The sequence below is a fragment of the Chenopodium quinoa genome, unplaced genomic scaffold, assembly GCF_001683475.1.
Source record: "Chenopodium quinoa cultivar QQ74 unplaced genomic scaffold, ASM168347v1, whole genome shotgun sequence".
Classification (NCBI taxonomy): Eukaryota; Viridiplantae; Streptophyta; class Magnoliopsida; order Caryophyllales; family Amaranthaceae; genus Chenopodium; species Chenopodium quinoa.
In genome coordinates this window covers 24,235-49,830 of record NW_018745470.1, presented here as the reverse complement: position 1 = coordinate 49,830, position 25,596 = coordinate 24,235, and the positions used below count along the sequence as shown (strand labels likewise).

At 37.4% G+C, this 25,596-nt stretch overlaps 1 pseudogene; it reads right to left on the bottom strand.

The window, feature by feature from the left end:
- The window catches only part of LOC110715114, a 34,385-nt pseudogene extending 26,944 nt beyond the window's left edge, over positions 1–7,441 (bottom strand).
- Positions 7,442–25,596: the final 18,155 nt, after the last annotated feature.

Sequence of the window (25,596 nt, the reverse complement as noted above, 5' to 3'; positions counted from 1 at the left end):
TACTTTGGTCCTTTTTGGAAAAAGTAGCGGTAGCGGGTAGCTTTTAGCGGTCGAGTAGCGGGTAGATGTTAAAATAGCGAGCAGCGGTCAATTAGAAGTGGATATAGTAGAAGTTAGCTGTCAAAGTAACGGCTGATATTATGAGTCTTTGGCAAAATTAGCGGTTGTAATATTAAAATATATCAAAATTCATATAAACATTTTTAAAAAGTAATGAAAATTTGCCAAACGCTACCCGATACTTCTAAACGCTACTATTTTTAACGTTTGACTGATCAGAATGCTAAACGCTACCTCAAACGACGCTACCACCAAACAGAGTATTTCTCTCTCTAAGTACTCTCTCTCTCTAGAAAGTACGTTTCCCCACTTAAGCACCGGAGAGGCTTTCCCAAGTCACACCCTTGGGGCCCGCAGCTAACCTTCTCTCTTTTGCAGGCCGAGTTCTCGGACATCAAGGTAGAGCTCTCGGATATACCCTTGCTAGGGACATTTGGACATTTATTGGACTTAGTATCTAATTCACCTTGATATTATTACCCTAATACCTCGAGGAGTATTTTTTTTCCAGAAACAGGTGGAGCCGTTTGTGGGAAAAAACTAACAAAAAGTCATGGTGAACACTAGGCGTCCCCGCACCACATATCAAGACCCTGTTAGAGAGGCTCCGATTCTCTCGGCTAGGCATTCCCATGTAGTCGAGGAAATAACACTCCATGTTCGAAGCAACCCCGCGGGAGAAGTAAATAGCCCTCAGGTGGTCACCCGTCGGGATTTCAATCAGCTGGCAGCCCAAATCAACAAGAACCTTGAGGAAAGTCTAAGGGAAATCGTCAATCAGGGCGGGGTGCAAGCTAAGGTAGGTTGGGGAATGCTCCATAGCTTAACCCTCAGCCTCACTTGTTCCAGCTCCATCAAGCCTCCCCCGGCCTCAGCGCTCGGAGTCCCTTCGTTCACAACCACATCAATCTCCAAACTCCTAGTGGGAGTCAAGGCAGCCAACCCGACTAAGAGATGTTAGAGAGATAATCGATGACCGAAGGCCGAGGAAAGGAACTTTAGATGCCCGTCAGATAATTAACTCTAGACGGGAGAACTCAAAGGAAGAAAATGATTCAAGCCATCGAGGTCAAACTAGAGTTCACTCTCAGCATGGATCAACAAGATACCGGGATAGTTTGGTTAACTAAGCTATTTCAAGACAAAGGAGAAAGACCTCTCCTCAGCCCGCTCTCTCAGCAAGTAGAAGCCCCGAGCGTCCTCCCTCCCCTGGGCCGAGGAGGTTTGGGATTGTCAAGAATATCACCCCCTTCAGCTCGGAGATAATGAACACACCCATTCCCCCGAAGGTCAAAATCCCTACACTAAATACATATGATGGAAAGACAAACCCAACGGACCATTTGAACGCTTACAAGGTACAAATGGGAGTTCAAATCGGGTGTGAAACCTCTTAGTGCAGATTCTTCCCTACCACTCTTAAGGGCATAACTCATACGTGGTTTAAAAATCTTACCCAGGAAGAATTAGAACATTTGACAAGCTAGCCAGCTGTAGACACCTACTTTTGGCCTCTTGTCCTGAAAGGAAGTGCGATGATGTTACAAAAATCCGTTCTTCATGCTAGATCAAAGTTGAAGTGTTTATGGACTATGAAAAGAATTATGAAGTAAGTTGAAACCCATATTTGAGACCAATTTATCTTAGAACCTTGTCCGATTACTAATTAGGCCTAAAACGCGTTCATACATGTTTAAACTTGATTAATAACGGACCTAAATGCGTCAAATGCAATGATTGGATCCAATGGAACCTACATTGTTGAAAACATGAGCCAAACAAATGAACCAACTATAAAATTCCCATAAAAGGCCTATACAGATGGATAGCCCTTTCAAAGAGCTTTCCAACAGTATATTATAAGCCCAATTCCGAGCCAAAACAAAGAAGTTATGATCAAAACACTAAACCGGGCCCTAAAACCGACACCCTTGCACTCAATGAGTCAGGTGGCGTGCGCAACTCTTTGAGTCGCGTTGGGTGCTGCGCGCATCTCAATGAGTTGCGCGCGCAACTGATTGAGTTGTGCTGGTTTGCGGTTTGCCTTATACGAAAACGCGTTTTTAAAACTTCCATAACTTTTAATTGCGCAGTCGGATTAAGGCGTGTGAGATATAATTGGAAAGCTCTGAATGTCTACTTTCTAATGCCGTTTCAATTAGGTTAAAATATGTTATGGATAAAAAGTTATGGCCGTTGGAGTGCAAGGGTGTCGGTTTTAGGGCCCGGTTTAGTGTTTGATCATAACTTATTCGTTCTGGCTCGGAATTGGGTTTATAATATACCATTGGAAAGATCTTTGAAAGGGATATCCATATGTATAGGCCTTTCATGGGAATTTTATAGTTGGTTCATCTGTTTGGCTCGTTTTTTAAACAATGTAGGTTCCATTGGATCCAATCATTGCATTTGACGCATTTGGGTCTGTTATTAATCAAGTTTAAACATGTATGAACACGTTTTAGGCCTAATTAGTAATCGGACAAGGCTCTAAGATAAATTGGTCTCAAATATGGGTTTCAAATTACTTCATAATTCTTTTCATAGTCCATAAACACTTCAACTTTGATCTAGCATGAAGAACGGATTTTTGTAACATCATCGCACTTCCTTCGGGACAAGAGGCCAAAAGTAGGTGTTTACACCAGCCAATTCAAAAAGCATTTCATCGATGGGAGTAGGCAAACAAAGACTAGCGTTCACTTGATGACTGTAAAACAAGGAGAAAATGAAAGTCTTAAATACTATATCAAGAGGTTCAACACCGAGTCTCAACTCATCCCTAACCTCCAAGATAATGTTGCTTTCACAGCCCTTCTTTTCGGGCTCAAGTCTAACAAACTAAAATTTGAGCTTGTGCATGATAAAGCCACTATACCTTCTTTGAATCCATGAAAAGAGTTGAAAGAATCATTAAATCAAGCGATTTGTGCAAGCCACCCTTGGCTAAGGACAAGAGGAAAAGAAAGCACGAATACAACTAGCATGAGAACAGAAACAGAAAGTCAAGAAAGGCTGAGAGTGATGATGAAGGACTTAGTGATAGGTTGTCGTACAATTGTCAAATAAATTCCTAACCAAACCAACTAACAATGTAGTAGGGTAAGTAGGGTCGAATCCACATATAGTTGGCTATTTAATCTAACCTTTAAGAACTTTGTGAAACTAAACTATGTCACGAAATTTGGGTAGAAAAGTAGTATAAATTAAAAATAAGAATAAAACAATTGATAAAAGAACCTAGGGTTATGGTTCACCATGATTATAGTTCTGAATCTATCAAATATCAATAATAATTCAATCAATCAATTATCTAGAGCAATTGCTAAGCCTACGGTCGGGTCTTAACGCTCTTAATTCAACATATGTAGTTCGGTCGCTAACATAATCAGAATTGCTAATTGTAGGTAAGCCTCTAAAAGTAAGATCTTTCGATTCAAACTCTTATTAACATGAATTAATCGTACAATTGATCAGGTTGCAAGATTAAAAACAAAACACTATCAATTAGAGAAATCAATAATTAAAATATCAATAACATCAATCAAGATTCATAGTAAAGAAACCCTAGAAATAAACTACTCTAGCATGAAATAAATAATTAAAACTAAAACTAATAAAGAAAGCATAATCAAAAGTAAAGAAATAAAATTACCTATATAAATTAAAGTAACAAATTCAAGGACAAATCCATGGAGGAATCCATGGAGTTGTCCATGAAAAATTAGGGCTAAAGAAAAAACTACAGCGAACGTAAAATAAAAAGTATAAAAAGGCCTAAGGGAAATAATAATCCCTTGAGGTATTTATAAACTTCCTAAATTCTAATCTAAAGATAAATAAAGAAAAGAAATAAGAAAATAAAAATTACACAAGTTGTCAAACGATTGGACGATAGAAGATGATATGGCACGAAGATGCTCAATGGAATCGAGGGCCAAGCAAAAGACGTGCTACAATGTCCCTTGCTTGCTGCTGTCGTGGGTAAACTGGAGCTATAGTTCCCTGGTCAAGTGAGCTCTCGCTCGGGGCTGGTATTGCTTGAGGCCTATGCGAGCTACCTTGCGAGCTCTCGCTCGGGGCTACTGGGCATTGTGTCAACTTCACAGGCTTGTAACTTCTGATTCATAAGTTGTATATAGGCGTGTGACCTACTGTTGGAAATATATTCAAGTCTAGTTTCTAACGCAACTTGAATCACTTCAATCCAATTAGTATAACTCAAGTTATGATCAAAAGAGTGAGCAAAGGTCAGTTTTGTCAATTTGTAAAACATCGTTTTACTTCGTTTCTAACTCAAATTCAATTCTGAAAAGTGAGCAACGACACCTGTGGATGCTATATTCGTTACTCATTCATATAAATCTCAACCTAAGCTTCCACTAACACATATCTTTCATTAAGAGACCTCGATTCATCGACTTTTCATCCTATCATTGTTCGTTTCACTACTAGAAATAGGCCGAATTCCGACGGAAAAATTCCGTCGAAAACACCCTGAAATCCGTCTGAAATAGGGTTTCCGAAGGATTACGTCGTAAAAGGTTGTCGAAAACCAGTTGTAGGAAAAATGAACTTTTCTAAAGAAAATTCCGTCGAAAACACTATTCCGAGAGAATTTTCCGTCGAAAAAATATTTTTAGGCACTGCAATAATCCGTCGGAAAATTTCGACGGATTCAATTCGGTCGGAAATTTCCGACGGAAATTCCGTCGGAAAATGCTTTTCTGAAAATTAAAAAAATACGCCGCGCCACCATCGGCACGACGTATCACCACCTCCAACCACCAAAAAACCCAACATCAGACACCGCCACAACCACCAGCCCCCTAACTCGTATCAACAGTCCCGAACCCAGTGGTGGATCCACGTTGACGCCCGGGGAGGCACGTGCTACCCCCCCCCAAAAAAAAAAATTGTTTTTATGAAAAAAGCGCTCATTAAAATTATATAAAGATTACAATCTATACTTATGTTAACTATCTTCAGCATTGCTTCAGTGGTAGAGGGTTGTAAGGAGAGTCATATTTGTTTTCAAGGTCAAGGGTTCGAGACCTCTTAGCAGTTTTTTTTTTTTTCCTTTAACCCAAATAAATTTCCACTTTCCTCTACTTTCATCAACACAAGGATAAGCTAGTACTATGTTTCCAAGATATATTTTTTTTCCTTTTAATTTTTACATTTTTTATAATCAATCCTTATATTAATTTCATTATATAATTTATTGCATTATATTTGGCCATTATTATATCTTGTGTTATATTAGTATGAAAATTTGATGACATTCTTCTCAATTTCATTATATAATACTTATTGCATTTATTTGGCCATTATTATATCTTGTTTATATTAGTATGAAAATTTACCCTAAAATTAATATAAAACATACTCCATCTATGTTTAAGTAAATGAAATGTTTTGACTTTTAATTCACTTTGACTAATGTTTGTGATTTATACATAAGAATATATATAGTCATGTGGATATTTGTTGGAATCGTCTCAACGAAATTTTTTATTAATATTCAATTGTTATAATTTTTATTATTAAAGACATTTTCAGTTAAAATTCACATTAGCATACGTGCACAAGGGAAATTTATAACAAAGTTTTCTGTAAATATTCATATGCAACTTTGACTTATAAAATAAAATAATAAATAGGTGAAAAATTTATCATAGTATAATCGATATCTAGAATTTAAATTGTTTGGAAAAAAAAAAAAAACTTGTCAAGATAAATGGTTGGATTTGATTGTTAATTATAATACGACTACACAACGTATTATATCCAAAATTAAACATAGTTTGTTTGGCTTATTATATTATGTTGCGTTACACCAATGTTATATTTTTTTAATTGTCCAGTGCTACCCCTAGTTAGGATTCCTGGATCCGCCACTGCTCCAACCACCCCACCACCCACAACCACGAGATCTACCACCCCACCCACAACCACCAGATCTACCACCAAACCCGAAAAAATTAACAAAAAATCAAGAAAAAAAATTAAAATGAAAACTTGAAACCCGAAAAAAATTGAAAACAGAACAAAAAAATGAAAACACAACGAAAAAATAATTAACAAAAAAAAGAAAAAAAATTAACAAAAAATGAAAACAGTCCACTGCCACCACCCACCTAAAACCACCGCCAAAACCCAACATCAGACAACCGCCAAAACCCGAAAAAATTAACAAAAAAAAAGAAAAAAAAAATTAAAATCCCAACACCCTAAACCCGAACTCCAACAGCCACCATAACCAAACTTAAACCCGAAAAAAAATGAAAACAGAACAAAAAAATTTGAAATTCAAACAAAAAAACTTACCACAACGATTCAAAGTCTTGAAATTGGTTATATAAGGCCAAATTCGACCATGAAAACGCTAAATCTAGCGTTTCCATGGTCGAACTTGACCTTAAAGCCATAAATTAGATATGATAAAAAAACGCCGGGAGATTGGTCGGAAAATAAATTGGGGTTGCTTTGTGGGCTAGCTTGGCCGGAATTCAACAGCAAAAGGACAAAGAGGAGAGGGAGTACGCAGCAAAGGAGAGAGTGAGACTGAAGAGAGCGAAGGAGAGGAGTGAGAGAGGAGAGATAAAAGAGAAGAGAGAGAAAGGGGAGATGAAACGGCGAAAAGGGGTTGAAATGAGGGGTAAAGGGTTAGGGTTAGATATTTATACAAAGTTTTCTTTTTTTAAAATAAATTTATTCAGATGCCTTTTGCGACGGAAATTTCCGACAGATTTAAATCCGTCGGAAATTATTTTATTTCTGACGGATTTTCCGTCGGAATATACTTTCCTACGAAAATTCCGTCGAAACACTTCCGTTGGAAATCGGCCTATTCTTGTAGTGATTCTTCCAAAACCACTCCGAAAGCGTTCAAATAGCAATAGAAACTACCTAAAACATTAAGAAAACACAAACGAAGCATAATAGAGCACAAAATGGACAACTTATGCAATTGCAACCTAAAAAGTGACAAAAGACTCAAAAAACAACTATAAAACTAGCATAATCGTGCCTATAAACACTATATAAATATGACTCGTCATAGATATAATGTTGATAGGCGTGAGATCTACATGGAAATAAAGAACAAGGCTCTCCTTCCCAAGCCGAATCCAATGAACATGCCGATAGAGCGAAGGAACAAAAAACTCTGGTGTGAGTACCATCGGGAGTGTGGCCACACCACCCGGAACTGTCGGTAACTCATTAGAGCACTTGATAAGCTAGCAGATGAAGGCAAGCTTGACTGATATCTCAAAGCCCCCCCCCCAAAATAAAAAGACAAACAAAGGATCAAGGCTTGCATGGTTGTGCAAGAAGATCATAGCTCACCTGACTCCAACATAAGCTTCAATGTCATAACCGGGGAATATGCCTCCGGGTACTTATCTAACACATCACACAAAGGTCATTTGCGGTTGCTTGAGGAACTTATCTACAATATTAGCACTCCCTCATCCACTCCGAAGGACCCTCTCATGGTCTTCGGTGATGATGCTGCAAAGAAAATTAAAAGGCCCTATAATGATTCTCTAGTGATCCACATGAAAATGGCCAATGCTAATGTCAAAAATATTGTGGTGAATAGTGGGAGTTCAACTTACATAATTACATGGAAATGCCTCGAGCAGGTGCATCTCAGTAGAGGAGACCTCACACCACTAGACAAACCATTAGTTGGATTCGACGGGTGTAGGGAATAATTTCAAGCCTTAATCCCACTAGCTCGAACCCCACTGTTATCATACACTAAAGTACGGTGGCGTCCAAAAGGGAAGAAGATAGAGCAAAAGAGTCGCCAACAAGTTTTTAAGGAACTTGTTTACCGTTCACGAGGTGAAGGTTACACCCCTTAACGATCCAAGAGATCGTCAACTCCATAAGGTCATGAACCAAATAAGGGTTCGGGGATGAAGGTACGAATCCAACCTAAAAGAGATTGAACTTGCCCTAATAATAGGCCTCTACTTTATTCTGCTCGTATTCATGTGCGCTTTCTGACTAACATGCAATCAATAGGATTAACCCTAAACCTGTTTAATCTATGTTGGTTGAATATTAATGCACAAATAAACTATTATTGGCGATCACTTAAATTTATAATCACAATTAACCTAACAAGATTATTAAATATCTTATTAAACGTGATTGCAGGTACAAATTCCCTTTAACATACAATAAAAGTGATCAAGCAATAAATAATATAAAATAATACATATCAAGCAACATAATAAATAATCAACATCATTAATAATAATAATATCAATCATAATCATAATCATGTTAAAGTATAGCAAGATCCTAGGCATGATACTAACAAGATTAATAACAAACCCTAGCATGTCACTAAACAATAAAAATCAAATCTTTAACCCTAACATGATACTAACATGAATAAATATTAGGAAGAATATAGGAAGCATCATAACAATCATATTTAATATTAAAAATATCCTAGACATGATACTAGGAATATCATAATAACAATATAAACATGATTTCTACATCATAATATCAATTAAACCATTAAAGTACTTACTTGGATGCCTCGTACCTCTTTCTAATTACAAAATACACACGTTAGTAACTTCAAGGAAAATAATAATCAAAGCAATTAAATTAAATAATCGAAATAGAGATTTGGGACCAAACCCTCAGAAATTAAAACCTTTCACGTCTAGGGCGAAGGCAACTTCGAATATGGCTAGTTGTTTCAAGATCTTGCGAATGCGGAATTTTGTATTAAAAAGCAAGAAAGAATGTTATTGAGAATTGATGAATGAAAACTTGTGAATAAAGAGAGTTGATTAAAACTAATTGTTGATGAGAATTCGTGAATGATGATTCTAGATGATGAATGAAGAGAATTAATGAATGGTAATTGATGATAATTGGTGAATGAAAACGGAGTTTTTGATACGATATTTATAGAGAAAATCATCCAAAAAAGATAATTTAACAAAACAGAGTCTGAAGATCGCAAAAACACATTGGCGCCAGCCCTGGCTAGTTGGCGCCAGGTCCAGTGGCTAGCGCCAATCCTGGTTCCAGGCGCCAAGGCCTGGGGTTGGACGCCAAACTGATTTTCCACGCGTTTTCGAAAATCTGATAAATTTCCCGTACTGGAAGATAAAATAATATAATTCCATCGAAAATGTTATTTGATCTTGATTAAAACTCTGAAAAGTCCTAATTGAATTAGGAATGAAAAGAACCTTCTAGAATTTTCTAGAAGACTAAAACCATTCCTAATTGCATTAGGAATGATAAATTATATTAGGCCCTCCCCTAAATCATTAGGCCGTACATAAAGCTCAAACCGGACCCAGTTTAGTAAATTGGCCATAATTTCCTCAATATTCATCGGAATTGGGTTTATAATATATCGTTGGAAAGGTCTTTGCAAGCCCTATCCAACTACACCAATATTGGACCTATATCATGGACCAACCAAACTGGATTGTCTTTTTTCTTAAAATAAAGTTTTCAAAATCAGGGAGAAGAGAAAAGAAATAAAACTTTCCGCAACACTAGACCTTTCCACACTTTCGTTTCATTCGATTATGATTCGACGTGAAAGGTACTCATCAGTGGGTTTGGTTTTGGGGAGACACAAATGGGTGTCTACAACGGGCAACATGTTTACCACTTGGGAACGATCAAGCTACTAATCCGTCTAAGGGAGAAGATGAAGGGGGGAAGTTTGGTATTCACATTCTTGGTTGTGAACAACCCTCTTCCATACAACATGATCATTAGCCGGCCCTTACTCAACATGGTCAAAGCTGCAATCTCAACTTACCATCTACTCCTTCAGTTCGAGATTGATGATGGCTCCGTGGGGAAGTTATATGTAGATCATTTTGAGGGGAGAAAATTCTATGTAGATAGCTTAAAGCAACCCGAGACCTCGGTCAATAAAGAGGATGATAACGGGGCCAAGCAGAAGGCAATGGACGTAGATAAACCCCAACTCCCTGTAATGAACATCTATATGGCTGAGAATCCTAAGCAATATGGTAGGCCTTAGTCTATTAAGGAGGATAAAAGCATTCCTCTAGGGGATGACCCTCTCGGACTGTGAGAGTGGGAAAGAACTTAGACCCCATCTCAAGGAAAAAATCATCCAAGTACTTATAGAATTAAAAGATATCTTCCCAAATGTCGAGCATAGATCCCAATGTCATGACGCACGAGCTAAATATTTGGGAAGGCTACAAGTCTGTTAAGCGGAAACTCAAACATGCCGGGTCAGAGAGAAACAAAGCAGCAGCAGCTGAAGTCAAAAAGCTTCTCAAAGCGAGATTCATTCGAGAATGTCAATTTACTGAATGGCTATTTAATGTTGTACTTGTTAAAAATCCAAATGGTTCTTAGCGTATGTGTGTGGACTTTACAGATTTGAACAAAGCCTTCCCAAAGGATGATCACCCTTTTTCAAAAATTGATAGGTTGGTGGATTCAACCGCTGGTCATGCCCTACTAAGTTTCATGAATGTCAATGCTGGGTACCATCAAATAGCCATGTTAGAAAAAGATCAAGCCTACACAGCCTTCATCACAAGCCAAGGGGTATAATGTTATAATGTTATGCCATTCGGCTTGAAAAATGCCGGGGCTACATACCAGCACTTGATTAACAAAATCTTTGAAGTATAGTTAGGCCGAAACATTGAAGCCTATGTTGATGACATGGTCGTTAAAACAAAGAGAGCTCATACCACATAGAAGACCAAAGAGAAACATTCACCACCCTTAGAAAATATAAAATGAAACTAAATCCAAACAAATGTGTCTTCGGGGTGCAAGGCGAAACTGTCTTGGCTTTATGGTGGATCAGCGTGGCATTGATGCTTACTTGGATTCAATCCATCCTTGACATTGAATCCCCCCAAAATGTGAAAGAAGTGCAACATATTATGTGTTGCTTAAATGCGCTTGGACGATTTTTATCCCGATCAGCTGACAAGAATCTATCATTTTTCAAGGCTCTCAAGAGGCCTGAGTTCAGGTGGGATTAGGAGGCTAAAAAGGCCTTCCAACAATTAAAGGAACATTTGATGAACACCCCGAAACTCGTCATCCCCCTGTTTGAGGAGACATTATTTGTGTTTTTAGCCATATCCGACTATGCCCTGAGTGCAGTTTTTATTGCTTAAAGAGAAGAAGGCCAAGTACATGTCTATTTTGTCAGCCATGCCTTAAAAGGGGCCGAGACACGATATACTCTTATTGAGAGAGTGGTGTACGCCTTAGTGATGGCTAGCAGGAAGTTGAATTTATACTTTCAAGCACACCCAATTAAAGTTCTCACCAGCCAGCCAATTAAGAAAGTGCTAGAAAGCAAAAATCACTCCTCCCTGAGGACAGATTGATCTAATCAATTGGCTGATTTTGAAATTGAATTTGAGCCCCGCAAAGCCATAAAAACACAAGCCTTAGATGACTTCGTATCCAAGTGCGCCTGCATGCCTACTCCAATGGACACCTCCGCCCCTTGAGATCTTTATGTGAATAGGTCGTCTAGTAATGCTGTAAGTGGGTCCTTTTGATTGCATACTCCTAAATGGCAAGGACCTCCCCCGACCATGAAATGCGAACAACCTATGAAGTTTTTATGTGTAAGCATGTCATTCCCTTACAATGATGCCCTAGGGGAAATAAGAGCTGATACGAGGAGATCAATTTTTTTTATAGTGTATCATTGTTATATTTTTGGTTTTATGTTAATATAGTGAAAAAAACGCCCTTATTTAGGATGTTTTCCCCCTATTTTTTGCATTTTTGTTATAATCTTACTTGAAATTTATTTTTTGTCTTTTATATCGCTTATTAGAATAGCCGACAAACTTTTAAACAACTTTGAATGCCCGTATAGGGCATTTCGTTTCATTGGGTTAGTGATGACAAGTTTGTTTCAATGTTTTGGGGCAAGATGCTAGCCTATACTAAAACATTTGAGATAAAAGTCCTGTCCAAGTAATTATTCATAACTTAGGGCTTGATGAGTCTATTATATATATATTTTTCTTCCCCATCCCACGGTCATATTTGTGCTTATTTGAGCTCTGCGGAGCTATTTTTATTACTAATATACGTTGTCTAGTGTTTTTGTAGAGTTGGTTTAGTTTGTAGGAATTTGCAGATTTATGACAATTCCCGAGCTTATTAAGCCACTACAAAGATATTGGAGTCGGATTGTAATCCCCCATATTTTTCTAATATAATTATTTATTATTTATACAATATTTTAATTTTAGTTTTATAAATATGGATTATTTAATGTAAAAGCAATACAATTTTCTTTATTAATAAGTTAAAACTACTAAGTTTTTATTAAAATTATAGGCTTTTCCTTAACTTAGTGGCCCAAATACTTAATTCCTCCCCAAACCCAAATTACCCAAAACCCACTCCTAATAAAACTAGGAGAATAAAACCTAAATAAAACACAAAAACCCTCACCTCTCTTTCTCCTCTTCTATGTGAAAAAAAAAAAAAACAAAACCCTCAACTTTCCTCCTCCCTCAACTCACTCGACAAAAGAAGAAAAAAGAGAGGGAGAGAGAGCTGCTGCCGACGCCCTGCTGCCCAGCCGCCTGCACCACCGCCACCTCCGGCCACCCAGCGCGCCGCTAGTGGCCCCCTTTGTGTAGTAGTCGCCCTTCTTCCTCCCTTTTTTTCACTTCTCTTATTTTGTTATTTTTGATTTAAAGCTTCAATTTTTATTTGATTTAAATTCTAAATTATTGTTATTATGGTTTGATAGTATGTTTAAATTATAAAAGATTATAAATTTATGAGTTTTAGCATGTTTAATTTATTATATAAAATTTCAGATTATATATGTTGTATAATTTAGGGTTTAAACCTTGATTTTTCATGTTTTAGGGCTTGATAACGTACTAATCAAGTTATCTAATTATTCTATTTTTAAATTAAATCAAAGTATGATTATTTTGATTATATATAAATTTTCAAATTATTAAAGTTTTGATTTTTATGAGCAAGATATGTTAATTTCATGTTTTTATGCTTCTAAGCCTATAAAATAATTATTGTGGGTATTTTATGATTAAAAAGCTTTGAAATTTAAATTACAACCTCAAGTATAAATTTTCAGATTTCATACTTTTTTATTTTGAAGCCTCTAATTACATTGAATTGATATATTTTTGGGTATTTAACGCACTAACTTGCTATATAACAATAATTTCAAGTAATGATGCTTATGGGGTCATTTTATATACTTAAACTAAATTTTCAGATTTATTTACTTACTTTAAAGCTGCTGGAATTTCTTGTTATACACTATTTTCATAATTTTAACATATAAACTTATAGCTGGGATGTTATATTATTAACTTTGACTATTGGAGGCTTTATTTTGATGATTTAAGAGGTTTTAAAGTAGTTTAATATTGTTGTAAATTTATTTGCTTGGGTATTGATTTATTTCTCGTTGTTTGGTTTAGGAGAGGACTTTGTAGATGGCAATTTCTAGTTTAAAGTGGCCAACCGGATTGTGTACACAAGGTACGTACAAGTTACTAAACCTTGCTTGTAGGTGCATGTTTAAGGACGGATCGAGAACTTAGTATCATGTATAGGGTTGACTGGGTTAAATTGTTTGGTTATATATTGTGAATTTCATATGATGTGCACTATTTTATATTGCAAGTATTATTTGTGCTCTAATTATACAAGGTGCGCTTAGAGGCAAAGGTATGTGATTGGTGTAAATATTAATTTATTACTCATTCATGATTATGCAAACATGATGAGTAAAGGAAGAATTCAAGTCTTATAAGACGAGGTTAAGGTTTTGGGGTACCTTATGCACTCAAGGTGATACACCAAGGTAGTAAAGGAATAAATAGTAAATGTTGTTTGTCACTAATAAATCAAAAATTTAAATTGGAAATTTGCCTTGTTTGAGGAAATTTGCCTTGTTTGATTGAATTGTGTTTGGAATGTTTGTATTGTTATGCATATGAGTCATCACCAAGTCTAAACCTGTAAATCACATAAAGTGCAAAATGGATGAGCAATAAAACTCTGGATTGGTGCACATCTGGAGTAATGACAATAGGGGTTGGGGTACATGGGGTATTAGCTGTGTACTTTTATCGAGGTCGTCTGATCTACGATTCTCCTATTTTAATTTTTTTTTTTTAAACTAGGAGTTAGGTGAGATCTCATACTAACTATGGTCACGGAGTTGCGCCCGTGGTCGTTGGATGTTTATTGATGTTTTCAAAAGGAGGCATGGGGTTTTTCTTTTTTGATGTTCCAAATGGGACATGGGTTGGACAACCTTGTCTATTGCTAAATTCAATGAAATAAATAAATGAGTTAGTTAATATTAACTAGTGAAGTCTTAATAAATTCGATGGTTGAGTCATGCATGTGTTGAGTCTATAATTTAATGATGCTTTATGCTTGATTATTAGTAGCATGTTAGTTATTTCTTAATTTATTTCGCAACTTGTATGTACTCAGCTTTGCTGATTGCGTGCTTTTGTGTGTGTCTTTCTTTGGTCATGGCCTTCGCCTTTTAATGACCCTGTGACGATCCAATTTCAACACTTGTAATATTGGGGAGCATATTAACCACAGGTTCTTACACATGCAACATTTGTTTCTAGGTGGTGGGATCTTGAGTGGAGAGTTGGTTACTTTTCTTATTTTTTTAATTTCTATTTACATTTAAAGTTATTTAAAGTCAACTTTACTTTCATACTATTTCTATTGGTTTAAGTTTTGAATAAGGGACTTAAGGGTTCCAAGTTGTAAGATTTAATTTGGTTTTGGTTATTGTTTTTGAAACTTATATATATTTGTTTTAGTTTTTCCGCTGATATTTTCTGAAAAAGACTTAACGTTTGAACACGTGGCGGTAGCACGCCAGTAATTCTCTTGGAATTTTCAGGTTATTCACAGGTTTTTAAGATAGAATTATTGGGGTGTTACACGGATCGTATTTTATGACCACATATTTAAAGCCCAAGACCGAGTTAAAGGGATTTGATTCAGTGAATAAGGGTTCGGTTTTAGTGAAGGAGTCCACTATATACAACCAAACAAGTGTCACGGACCAAGAAGGAAAGAAAGAAGAAATGGCCCAAAGCAAAAGAAGGCGCAAGGCCCAGCCGCAACTCTAGTTGACCGGGCCCGATCGGGCGAGGCCTGGCCCGGTCAGGCGAATATCTTCTGCATCAGATTATTTAAGTTATTGGTCTTATTAGTTATTGGGCTCGCTAACTCCTCCTGATGTCGATTTCCTTGTTTTAGTGGGAATTTGTTTTCGTGGACTTTCCTTATAAAAGGAGTAGTAGTACGTAGGTTGGGGTGATTAGCTGTAGTTTAGTTTTAGTTAGCTTTTAATTAGTTTTAGTTTTCTTTTTTCTTTCTCTCTCTAACTTTTCTCTCTCTCTCCTCTTAAACTCTTAGTATTATTTTCTCTCTCTACAACTCTTGGTTTAATTCCATCCCTTGTTCCCTTAACTTTGGTAACAATTTCTTCTCTTTTAATCTCAGTGTTTTATTATCTTTCTTTGATCATGTCCTATTTAATTGCTTTGTTTAGTTTAGATTTGATTATGTGTGAGTAGTTTAATTCTAGGGTTCTTAGGGATCCGTAATTAATATGAAGGCATAATTTGTTATTGTTGATTATTGATATTGCATAATAATTTCTTATTGAATTGTTTTAACGCTTTACAACCGAATTATGAATCGAGCAGATGTGATTTGCTTGTAAACGTATAGCAATATTGAATTGATGAATCGAGCAGATGTTAATTTGATATTAAAGGCAACTTTCAATAGGAACTTAGATCAGTAAATTGCGAGAGTCTGTTAGATCTATGTTGATTAATAAATTGCGAGAGCCTGTTAATCATGTTATTTATGCAATGTTAATTATTGGTTGTTATGTTTTATCCCGGAATATTAATTATTGGTGAACCTGTGACCCTAGGCCTTTTATTAATTGATTTCTCCCTACTCTTAATCTCCTTAATTTAGTTCCTTTTTAATAACAACAATTTTGGTTACTTGATAACCTAGATTATATTAATTAGTTAGGAATAGAAAGACTTGTTTCCTTGTGGATTCCACCCTACTTCCCTATCTACATTAGTTAGAGGACTAGGGTAATACTTTTGATTAGGTGATACGACTTTAGCCTGTCAAAATTTGGCGCCGTTGCCGGGGAAACGGTTTAATTTTTATTTCTGATTGTTTTCTGTAGTCTAGTTATTTGTTCTTGCCTCAGAGAACGTTAGTTCTTTGAGGCAAGTCTCATATTTGCTTCCGAGTTCTTTGTTTATGCCAAGGTGTTCCAGATCAGGCTATATCCCATTCGATCCTGAGATCGAACGATCTTTCCATAGAAAAAAGAATCTTTGCAGGCATATCCTGGCTGGTTCTGGTGATAACAATAATCGCCGTGACCCTCCAACTGATTCTAGCGATTCAGAGGTATCTTCAGATCCAGATCAGAGATGGCGGTACCTAAGAAACTCATGGATTATTCGCAGCCAAAGCTTACAGATTTTCCACACCTTACTCCTACTCTGGCTTTTGATGGGGTACAATTCAAGATTAAATCTCAATTTATCACGATGATAGAAAGGAAGCAATTCAGTGGAGCTAAGGGTTAAGACCCAAATCTTCATATTGCTGACTACTATCAGTATTGTAATATCATCAGGCAAGCTGGGGTCACACAGGACCAAATAAGGGAGATTCTCTTTCCTTTCTCTTTATGTGGAAAAGTCAAATTATGGTATAATGGATTAAATAGAACTGCACTTGGTATAACTGATTGGGAGACTCTTGTTTTAAATTTTTATAATAAATATTATCCTGCAGAGAGAACAGTTGTACTAAGGAGTGCTATTCAGAACTTTGCCCAAGAGGCCGATAAAACTCTATATGAGGCTTGGGAGAGATTCAAGGATCTACAGAGAGAATGCCCCCACCATAATCTGGCACAATGGCAGTTGATCCAAGCCTTTTACAATGAGATTGGAAATTCATCTAGAATAATATTGGATTCTGCAGCTAGTGGGAGGTTTATGAACCTTAATGTTGATGGTGCGGGTCAGGTTATTGAAGATATGGAAATTCATAATACCCAATATGGGAATCCCATAGGCTTTTCTAACAAAGGGAATCATAGTGTCGACTCTGTATCCTTTTGACAAGCTCAATTAACCTCTATTCGCCAAAAATTAGATAATCTTAGTACTGTAAATATAGGTAATGTTTCTGCAATTAATAATAATGCTAATGAGGCTTTCTGTGAAAATTATGGAATTGTAGGTCATTGGGAGCAAGATTGCAGGAGTTTCGTGGAGCAAGTCAATGCCTTTCAAGCTTATAGGCAGAATGACCCATACTCCAACACCTACAATATTGGGTTTCGGAATCATCCATATCTTTCCTACCGGAGCACCAATGTTCAAAATCCTCCACCTCCACAAGAATCACAGGCGTCACAACAAACTCAACAGAAATAATACCACCCCAATGCCGGCCAGAAGAACCAGCCACAACAACCCTACTCATCTGCTAACCCTGCTTTAGCAGAAATAAGAGCGATGCTGGCTAGTATGCAGAAGCACATGGAGAGTAGAGATGCCCAAAATGATTCGATCATAGCACATGATAAAATTTTAGATAATCAAATTGCGCAGATTTCTGCTATTCTCCAAGCCCGTCAACAGGGATCCCTGCCAGCACAGCCAACCAGGCCTACAGATCAAGATTTTGCAATTACTCTAAGGAGTGGTTCACACTATGAAGGGCCCCCTATGCCCAATGATGATGAACCTGTTTTAATGAATAATGCTAATCTTGATTCCATTAAACCTGACAATGTTGCTAATAGCCCTGCAAGGCTAAAGAGTAGTACTAATATTTCTGATAATACATTGTAGGTTATGACTCCAGGGAAGGTAGCAGCTTCAAATAAGAGCAGTAATGCTCCAAAGCCAATTATCAAACTTCCATTCCCCAATCGTCACTTGAAAACAAATTTGGATAGGCAGTTTGGTAAGTTTCTGGACATGATTAAAGAGTAACAGTTCCCTTCACTGAATTAATTACACAAATTCCTGCATATGCAAAATTCATGAAGGAAATTGACTAGAAAGAGGTCTAGAAAGAGGTCTATTAGTGAGGTAAAGACAGTCGCTTTTACAGCAGAATGTAGTGTAGTACTTCAAAATAAATCTCCACCTAAACTGAAAGTGAAAGGAATAGTGTCCTTTGAACAAGTGTATTATTCTGATAGCGGGTTCAGAATTATTAGAAAGCTAATATATTCAGTAAGGTCAAGTGATCGGAATGCCTGGGTGGAGGCTGCTTCCGATCAGTAATATTAATATAATTAATATTACAGCTTAATCTTGACTGAACACTTCGGGTCACACCCAAGCAAATATTTGCGAACCAACTCGACGAATTAATTCGGAAGAAATTAATTCGTCGCCCGAGTGTTAAATAATTAGACGTCGGTAATTCGATCTTAGAGCGTCGAAACCGATCGTCGGAAGTCGAGTTTAAATAATAAAGACGAGACGCGCAAAATATAATAAATTAACAATATTCTCAAACATACCCCTAGCATCGGAGTGCCCCGAGCATCCGAATGCTAGGGGCAAGACGAGCCGGCGCACCGTGCTGGCAGCCACGGCCAGCCGCGGCTAGGCACAGCAGCAGCCGTGACGCGCCACGGCAGAAGCCGCACCACGGCAGCAGCCGCACCACGCCACAGCAGCAGCAGGTGCGGGCCAGGTACGGGCTGGGCTCGGGCCGGGCTCGGGCTTGGCTCGTGGCTTGGCTCGGGCCATAGGGCCGTGAATAAGGGGAAGGTTGGAATATGGGAGTAAGTGGGATTGCCATGTGGCACATGGTGAGGGAGAGAGTGGGGAGCAAGTTTGGTCCCCATCTCCAAGTGGTCCTCACCTACTCTCTCATGTATGCTTGACACTTGTTGATTTATTACTAGTTTGCTTAATAATTTTATTTTAGCTTTAAAATAAAATGAGAAAATCTCATTGTCCCACATTGATGGGAGAGATTTTCATACTCCATCATTCCCTATAAATACCCAACTTTGGGCATTGGAAATGATGCTTGAGTGGGAGTTAAAAAGAGCATTCCATAATATTGGGAAAACTCTTAAACTCATATAACACTCGGGTTTTGGTCGGACCTCGCTAACCCCCAGGTAGTAGACCTTAAAGTTGTGTTCGCCTTTTTGTGGGTGGATACCGTTGGAGGCGCGGCGCTTGACGTGCTCGTAGCTTTCAAGTAAGAGCCCCGGTTTTTGGGCGAAGCTCGCTTCGAGGGTAAGATTCGTTATCTTTTCTTAGTGTTTATTTATTTATGCTTTATGATTTTAATTATTGCGAGTGGTTCCTTGGGTCGGGGTTTGTTTCCGCGGTGAGTCGGACTCACCAAACCCCAACAGAAAGATCCGGGTAGTTTTTCTATCCCTTGTCATATTGGCAATCTAATGATTGATAATGCATTATATGATTTGGGTTCTAGCGTTAGTGTCATGCCATTGTCTGTGCGTTCCAAGCTAAATATGGGTAAATTAAAAGCTACTAATATTACTCTACAAATGGCAGACCGTTCTTTTAAATACCCCTTAGGTGTTTTAGAGGATGTTCCTGTTAAAGTAGGTAAATTTTATATACCTGTTGATTTTGTTGTTCTTGATATGGCCGAGGATATGCAAACCCCAATTATTTAGGGTAGACCATTCCTTAACACTACAGGAGCAATTATAGATGTGAAATGTGGCAAATTGACACTATCAGTAGGGGACGATAAAATTACTTTCAATTTGAATAATACCCCTAAAAGCCCCATGACATAGGAGAAGTGTTTTACTGTTAATGTGGTTCATAATTGTTCTAACAAGCCCCAAGCTCTTGTAAAAGATCCCTTGCAGGCGGTATCTTGTGTTGCATCTTCTATAGATGAAATAGACAAATGGCAAAAGGAAGTTGATGCAATAGAGAGAGCCCTCTACACTGTCTGTCTTGGCTTTGAAGATGAGAAGGTGGAAATAAACAAGGAAGTTGTGGAAATTGAGCTTACAGTAAGTGTTCCGCCAAATCGAGTTGCAATTGCTCATCAATCTAGTGATAATTTGAAGCAACCATCGGTCGAAAAGGGTTCTATAGTGTGTATTAAAGAACCCCCAATTCAAGTCAAGGAGGATCAACCAGATAAGGTAAATTGGCGTCCCACAGGGTCTAAACACCGCTCGACCGGGTGAGAAACCACTCGACCAAGCGGTAGGCCATGGGTCCTAATTTTAAAACTTGGTAAGAAGGTCGTGCGGGACCTAGATAAATCAGCGCTTTGCGGGAGGCAATCCGTATTTTCTTGCTTTTTAGACTAGTTTTTCTTTATTTTTCTTGTGAGAGGAGAGATAAGGGAGTTTAATGAGTTTATTGAGTTTTTGTACTGGTTTAATGAGGTTTAAGGAAAAGAGTTGGTTAAAATTTGAATAAAAGAGGAAAAAAATACCCCCGTACTAATCTTATCTTGGGCCCGATCAGGTGAAGCACCGCCCGACCGGGCGCGAGACGAAGGGCAATAATTGAAGAATTTTCCCCCAATCCGGCGAAGGGCGCCCGATCGGGGGCGAGAATTGACGAAATACGGAGCATTTGAACGCCCGACCGGGCGCGAGAGTCGAAGAAAAATCGAGCGAATTTTCGCCCGACCGGGCGCGATATCACCTCCGCTCGGGTTTTTCTTCTTCTTCCTTATTTATTTTCTCTCTTATTTCTCTTTCCACCATTTTTTCTCTCTCTAAAACCTTAAAATCTCTAACTTCTCTCTAAGATCTCTTCTCCATTTCTCATCCAAATTCAATAATTTTTACATATTTGTAACCCTCTCTTCATCCTCTACATTCCCATAACAAAATCCCCAAATTCTAATCAAAAAAAATATTACCCATTTTTTAAATATGGCATCAAAGAGGTCAAGGTCAATTCTAGGGAGGAGTACTAGCTCAAGTCCACAATACGATCCGGAATTGCAACTTCCGCAATGGCTGGCCATCAGAACCGGAGCAAAAAGAACGGCTAGAGCAACTCTACGGGCGTGAGGTAATCCCTTCACGGTGGTTACACCGCCCTACTCTTGAATCCTATGGCTTATATGATTATGTGAACCGTTTTTTGAATGATATAGGGATGAGAAAATTTGTAGACATGCACTACCCTACTTATCGTGAATTAACATGTGAATTTTTGTCTTCTTTGTCTGTTGTACATAGCAAAAATGGTCCAAAATTAATGTTTAGGTTAAATAATAGAAATATTATTTTAACTTTTGTTGATTTTTGTAAGATTTTTGATTTAAATTCTGAATTACCCAACCAATGGCATGAGAATTATAAAATAGAAGATATTTATCATGTTTTAACTAGTTTATCGGCGCCTAACGCCCAACATGCTAGTGCCAGACCCATCCATCACCCTGTACCTAAAATCTGGCAAAGATTTTGCATGTGTTTGTTTTTTGGGTAGGAATGAGCCGCACAATGCCCAAACCAATGAACTAGTTGTAACTGGACACTATGTGTTTGGGTACGGTAAGCTAAACATTGCTAGATACATCATCTTCCACCTCAGTAGACATGCCTCGGCTAGTGACCATGCTAGTACCTCGATTCGTCTAGGAGGCCTCATCACCAGAATAACAATTAAGAAGGCCGGGTTTGTTGAGAGTGGACCTCACGGTCTCACTAACTGTATACCAGACACCTACATGACTGGTACGTACCTAGAGGATTTGGGTTGGGTACGTTTGGATAGCCAGAGAGTCCCCCATTGGTGCATTAGGACAGGGTCGGAGCAACCATTACCTATCTTTCCCCTGCCTAATCCCGAGTTGACCGCTTTTCCCCCTGGGCAAGAGTCTTACACATATGCCCTATTAGTCGCCCACACTAGGGGGCAAGCACCACAAGTTCCACCACCCCATCCTAAGCCTGAGGTAGTGCTTTCACCACCTCGCATGTCTCATACAGCCCCACCTCCTCCCCATAGTGATTATGAGACAACTTGGGATCTTCAGAGTATAGGTTAGTCCATAGGGCGTATAGAGCATTTACACAGCGACCTTAGGAGGATGGTAGGCTCCCTTGACCTGCGACTAGGGTACCTTGAGAGGAACCAGGGTAGAGCCCTGTATCCTATGTATGATGATTATGCTCGTCGGGGCAATATTCCCGACGATGCTATTTACCCTGATTGGTTTCAGCCCCCACCCCAGGGATACGATAGAGATCCCACTGCCCGTGGTATTTATACTGACTATTCATCTTTCCACTAGTATGACCAGGACATACCTTTTGGGGGACAGGCTGGGGGGATTTTCAGCCTAACTATTTTGGTGGTAGCTCTTCTGGTACAGGTGGTGCAGGTGGTAGCGGTGGAGGATTCGGCTCCATGGATGAGTATGATGAGGATTAGCCAACTGGGATAGTTATGAGGACATTGTCTGATTCTGGCTTGAGGGAGATTTTTGGATTTGGTATTTTTCTTTTTCCCTTTTCTTTTATTTTTGGTGTGTTTTCTTAGGTTAGATTTTTTTGCTTTCTAATATAGTTTTATTGCTTTCTTATATGAAAAATACAAAAAATTGAAAAATAAAAAAAAATCCAAAAATACGTTCCAATGGATTATAAATCATGCTTCCCTGTGCCCCTTGATGAAAATTTTTTAAAATTGTTTTGATTCTTTGTTATTGATGATAAGTATTGTGGATTAGTTAATCATGATTTGATGTTTGATTGCCTTGAAACCTTAACATGAGTCAATTTTGCCCAACTACTTGTAAATATAGTGCTTGACTAGTTGATTTGGTTAGGAATGTGTGTTAGCTCCTGGTATGTCAATGAATTTGGGTATTGATTTGCAACTATGAGTAATGTTTGTATGACTCATTATTATGCACATTGAGGAGGACGAAGGCGTTCATTCTTTTAAGTAGCCTTCAAATGGTTTAGATACATTTGTTCCCTTCTTGCTACCCATGTTGTTGCCTTGACCTTTTTGTTGTTTATTAGCCACGTTACAAGCCTATTTTGCCTCATTGGTTACTAGTCTCAATCTTGGCTTGGGGGAGCTATTAGTGAGTGAGGTGAGGGAGTTTTTAGTGTGCTTATTATTTGCACAATTTGGGTGGGTTTTGAGAAGTTATTTTGTTCTTGATCGTAGTTTATTTTTGATGAGCTTGATTGTTTAATCTTCTTGAGAAAAAATAAAGTATGATGTTATGAAGAAAAAAAAAAGAGAATTTCAAGAAAAAAAAAGTGAAAAAAAAAAGTGAACTTCAATAGAAAAAAGAGCAAAAGAAAAAAATGTTTAATATTCAAATGTTCTAGTTAGAGGTTGATCAAGAGAAAAACAAAGGAAAAAAAAGTGAGTTTCAATGAAAATCAGAGTTTGGAAAATAAAGTTTGTTTATTCACAGTTCTATATTATTATATTTTTGTGAGTGATATTGTAAGTGTTGGATTGTTTGTTGTGTTTGGAGTTATTTGGTGAATTTTTGTTGGAGTTAAGTATGTTGGAGATGATTGGTCCATTATTTATTTTTGACCTTGGTAATATTAGGATTTGGCTCCCTTTTAGCATGGCTTTTATCTCACATTTTCCTAAATATTTCCTACCCTTTTACCCTAGCCTTACATTACAAGCTAAAAAAACCTTCCGACCTTGTGCATAGAGTTGTGTGAATGTGAAAGTGTTGTTTATCAATGCAAGTTATGATTTGACATATTTCGAGTCGACTAGTAGGTTGAGTGTATATCTTTTTAAACACATGAGAGTGTGAGTTTGGGAGGCATTGTTCACATTAAAGGGGTTGGGATGGAGAGCGATCGAGTACATATTTTACTCGCCACATAAATGAGAGTTGAGTGTGTGAGCACTAGTCTTAAATTCTATATGTTCTTGTGGTTTGCTCTACTTGACAATTGTTAGGAAAGATTGGTATTTTGATTGATTGACTTTGATACTTGTTTGTCAGATTTACCTTGAATGGTATTTATTGATTTTAATTATTTTTGGGGCGAAGTATTGATTTATTTATTCATTGCTTTGCTTAAGGACAAGCAAAGTTTTAGCTTGGGGGAGTTTGATGAGTCTATTATATATATATATTTATTCCCCATCCCACGGTCATATTTGTGTTTATTTGAGCTCTGCGGAGCTATTTTTATTACTAATATACGTTGTCTAATGTTTTTGTAGAGTTGGTTTATTTTGTAGGAATTTGCAGATTTATGACAATTCCCGAGCTTATTGAGCCACTACAAAGATATTGGAGTCGGATCGTATTTTATGACCACATATTTAAAGCCCAAGACCAAGTTAAAGGGATTTGGTTTGGTGAATAAGGGTTCGGTTTTAGTGAAGGAGTCCACAATATACAACCAAACAAGTGTCACGGACAAAGAAGGAAAGAAAGAAGAAATGGCCCAAAGCAAAAGAAGGCGCAAGGCCCAGCCGCAACTCCAGTTGACCGGGCCCAATTGGGCGAGGCCTGGCCCGGTCAGGCGAATAGCTTCTAATTATATACTCCTAGCCTCTAGTGTAGCTATATATCCCTACACCCCCATCCCTAAACAATGCATAAACAAACTCAACAAACCCATTTTCTGTAATTGAGTAGTAACTGAATAGTAACCACACTTTTTTCCCACCTATAGATAACAAAAAAAAATTAAAAATAAAAATTCAAATCATCATTTCATTTCATTTTCTCCCTCCTTACCCATTTTCTCTCTCTACACCCATTTTCTCTCTCTAAACCCATTGATCTACTTTTTCAAACCCAAAATTTCTACGAATTTGAGATAAATTATCAATAAAAATTGTTCAATCACTACAAAATTCAACAAAACAAGATTGAAATTCGAAAGAATAAGTGGTTTTGCTCATATTTGGTTCAAAAAGAGTATGAAACCTAGGGTTTACTAATTTTTTTTTTTTGTTTTTTGTTGTGATTGTATTTCAAAACAATTATTGAAACATCAACTGCGGAAAATGCATCATGTAATTATTTACTATAGTTTTAGTGATTTTTGTTCAAAAACTAGTAAATCAAATCATTACATTCTTCATTTCTTTTTGTACAACGAAGAAAAAAGTTCCAGAGAAGGAAAACAAAGATTCTGGAAAAATGTAAGTATTAATAAAATTGATTCGTAGTGAAATTTTTCTTTTGATGAATGTTCATTTCCATTTGATAAATGCTCATTTATACATTAGTATACTATCATTCACATGTTTTTTTTTTCGAAAAAACTCTCATTTAATTAATACAAATGCTCATAAATCATTCAATTCATATGTATTTAATAATTTATAGTCATTCGTGTAATAATGTTCATTTTTTCATAGTTTGAAGTGGAGAATTATTTTGATGAATGTTCGTTTTTATTTTGGTAAATGTTCAATC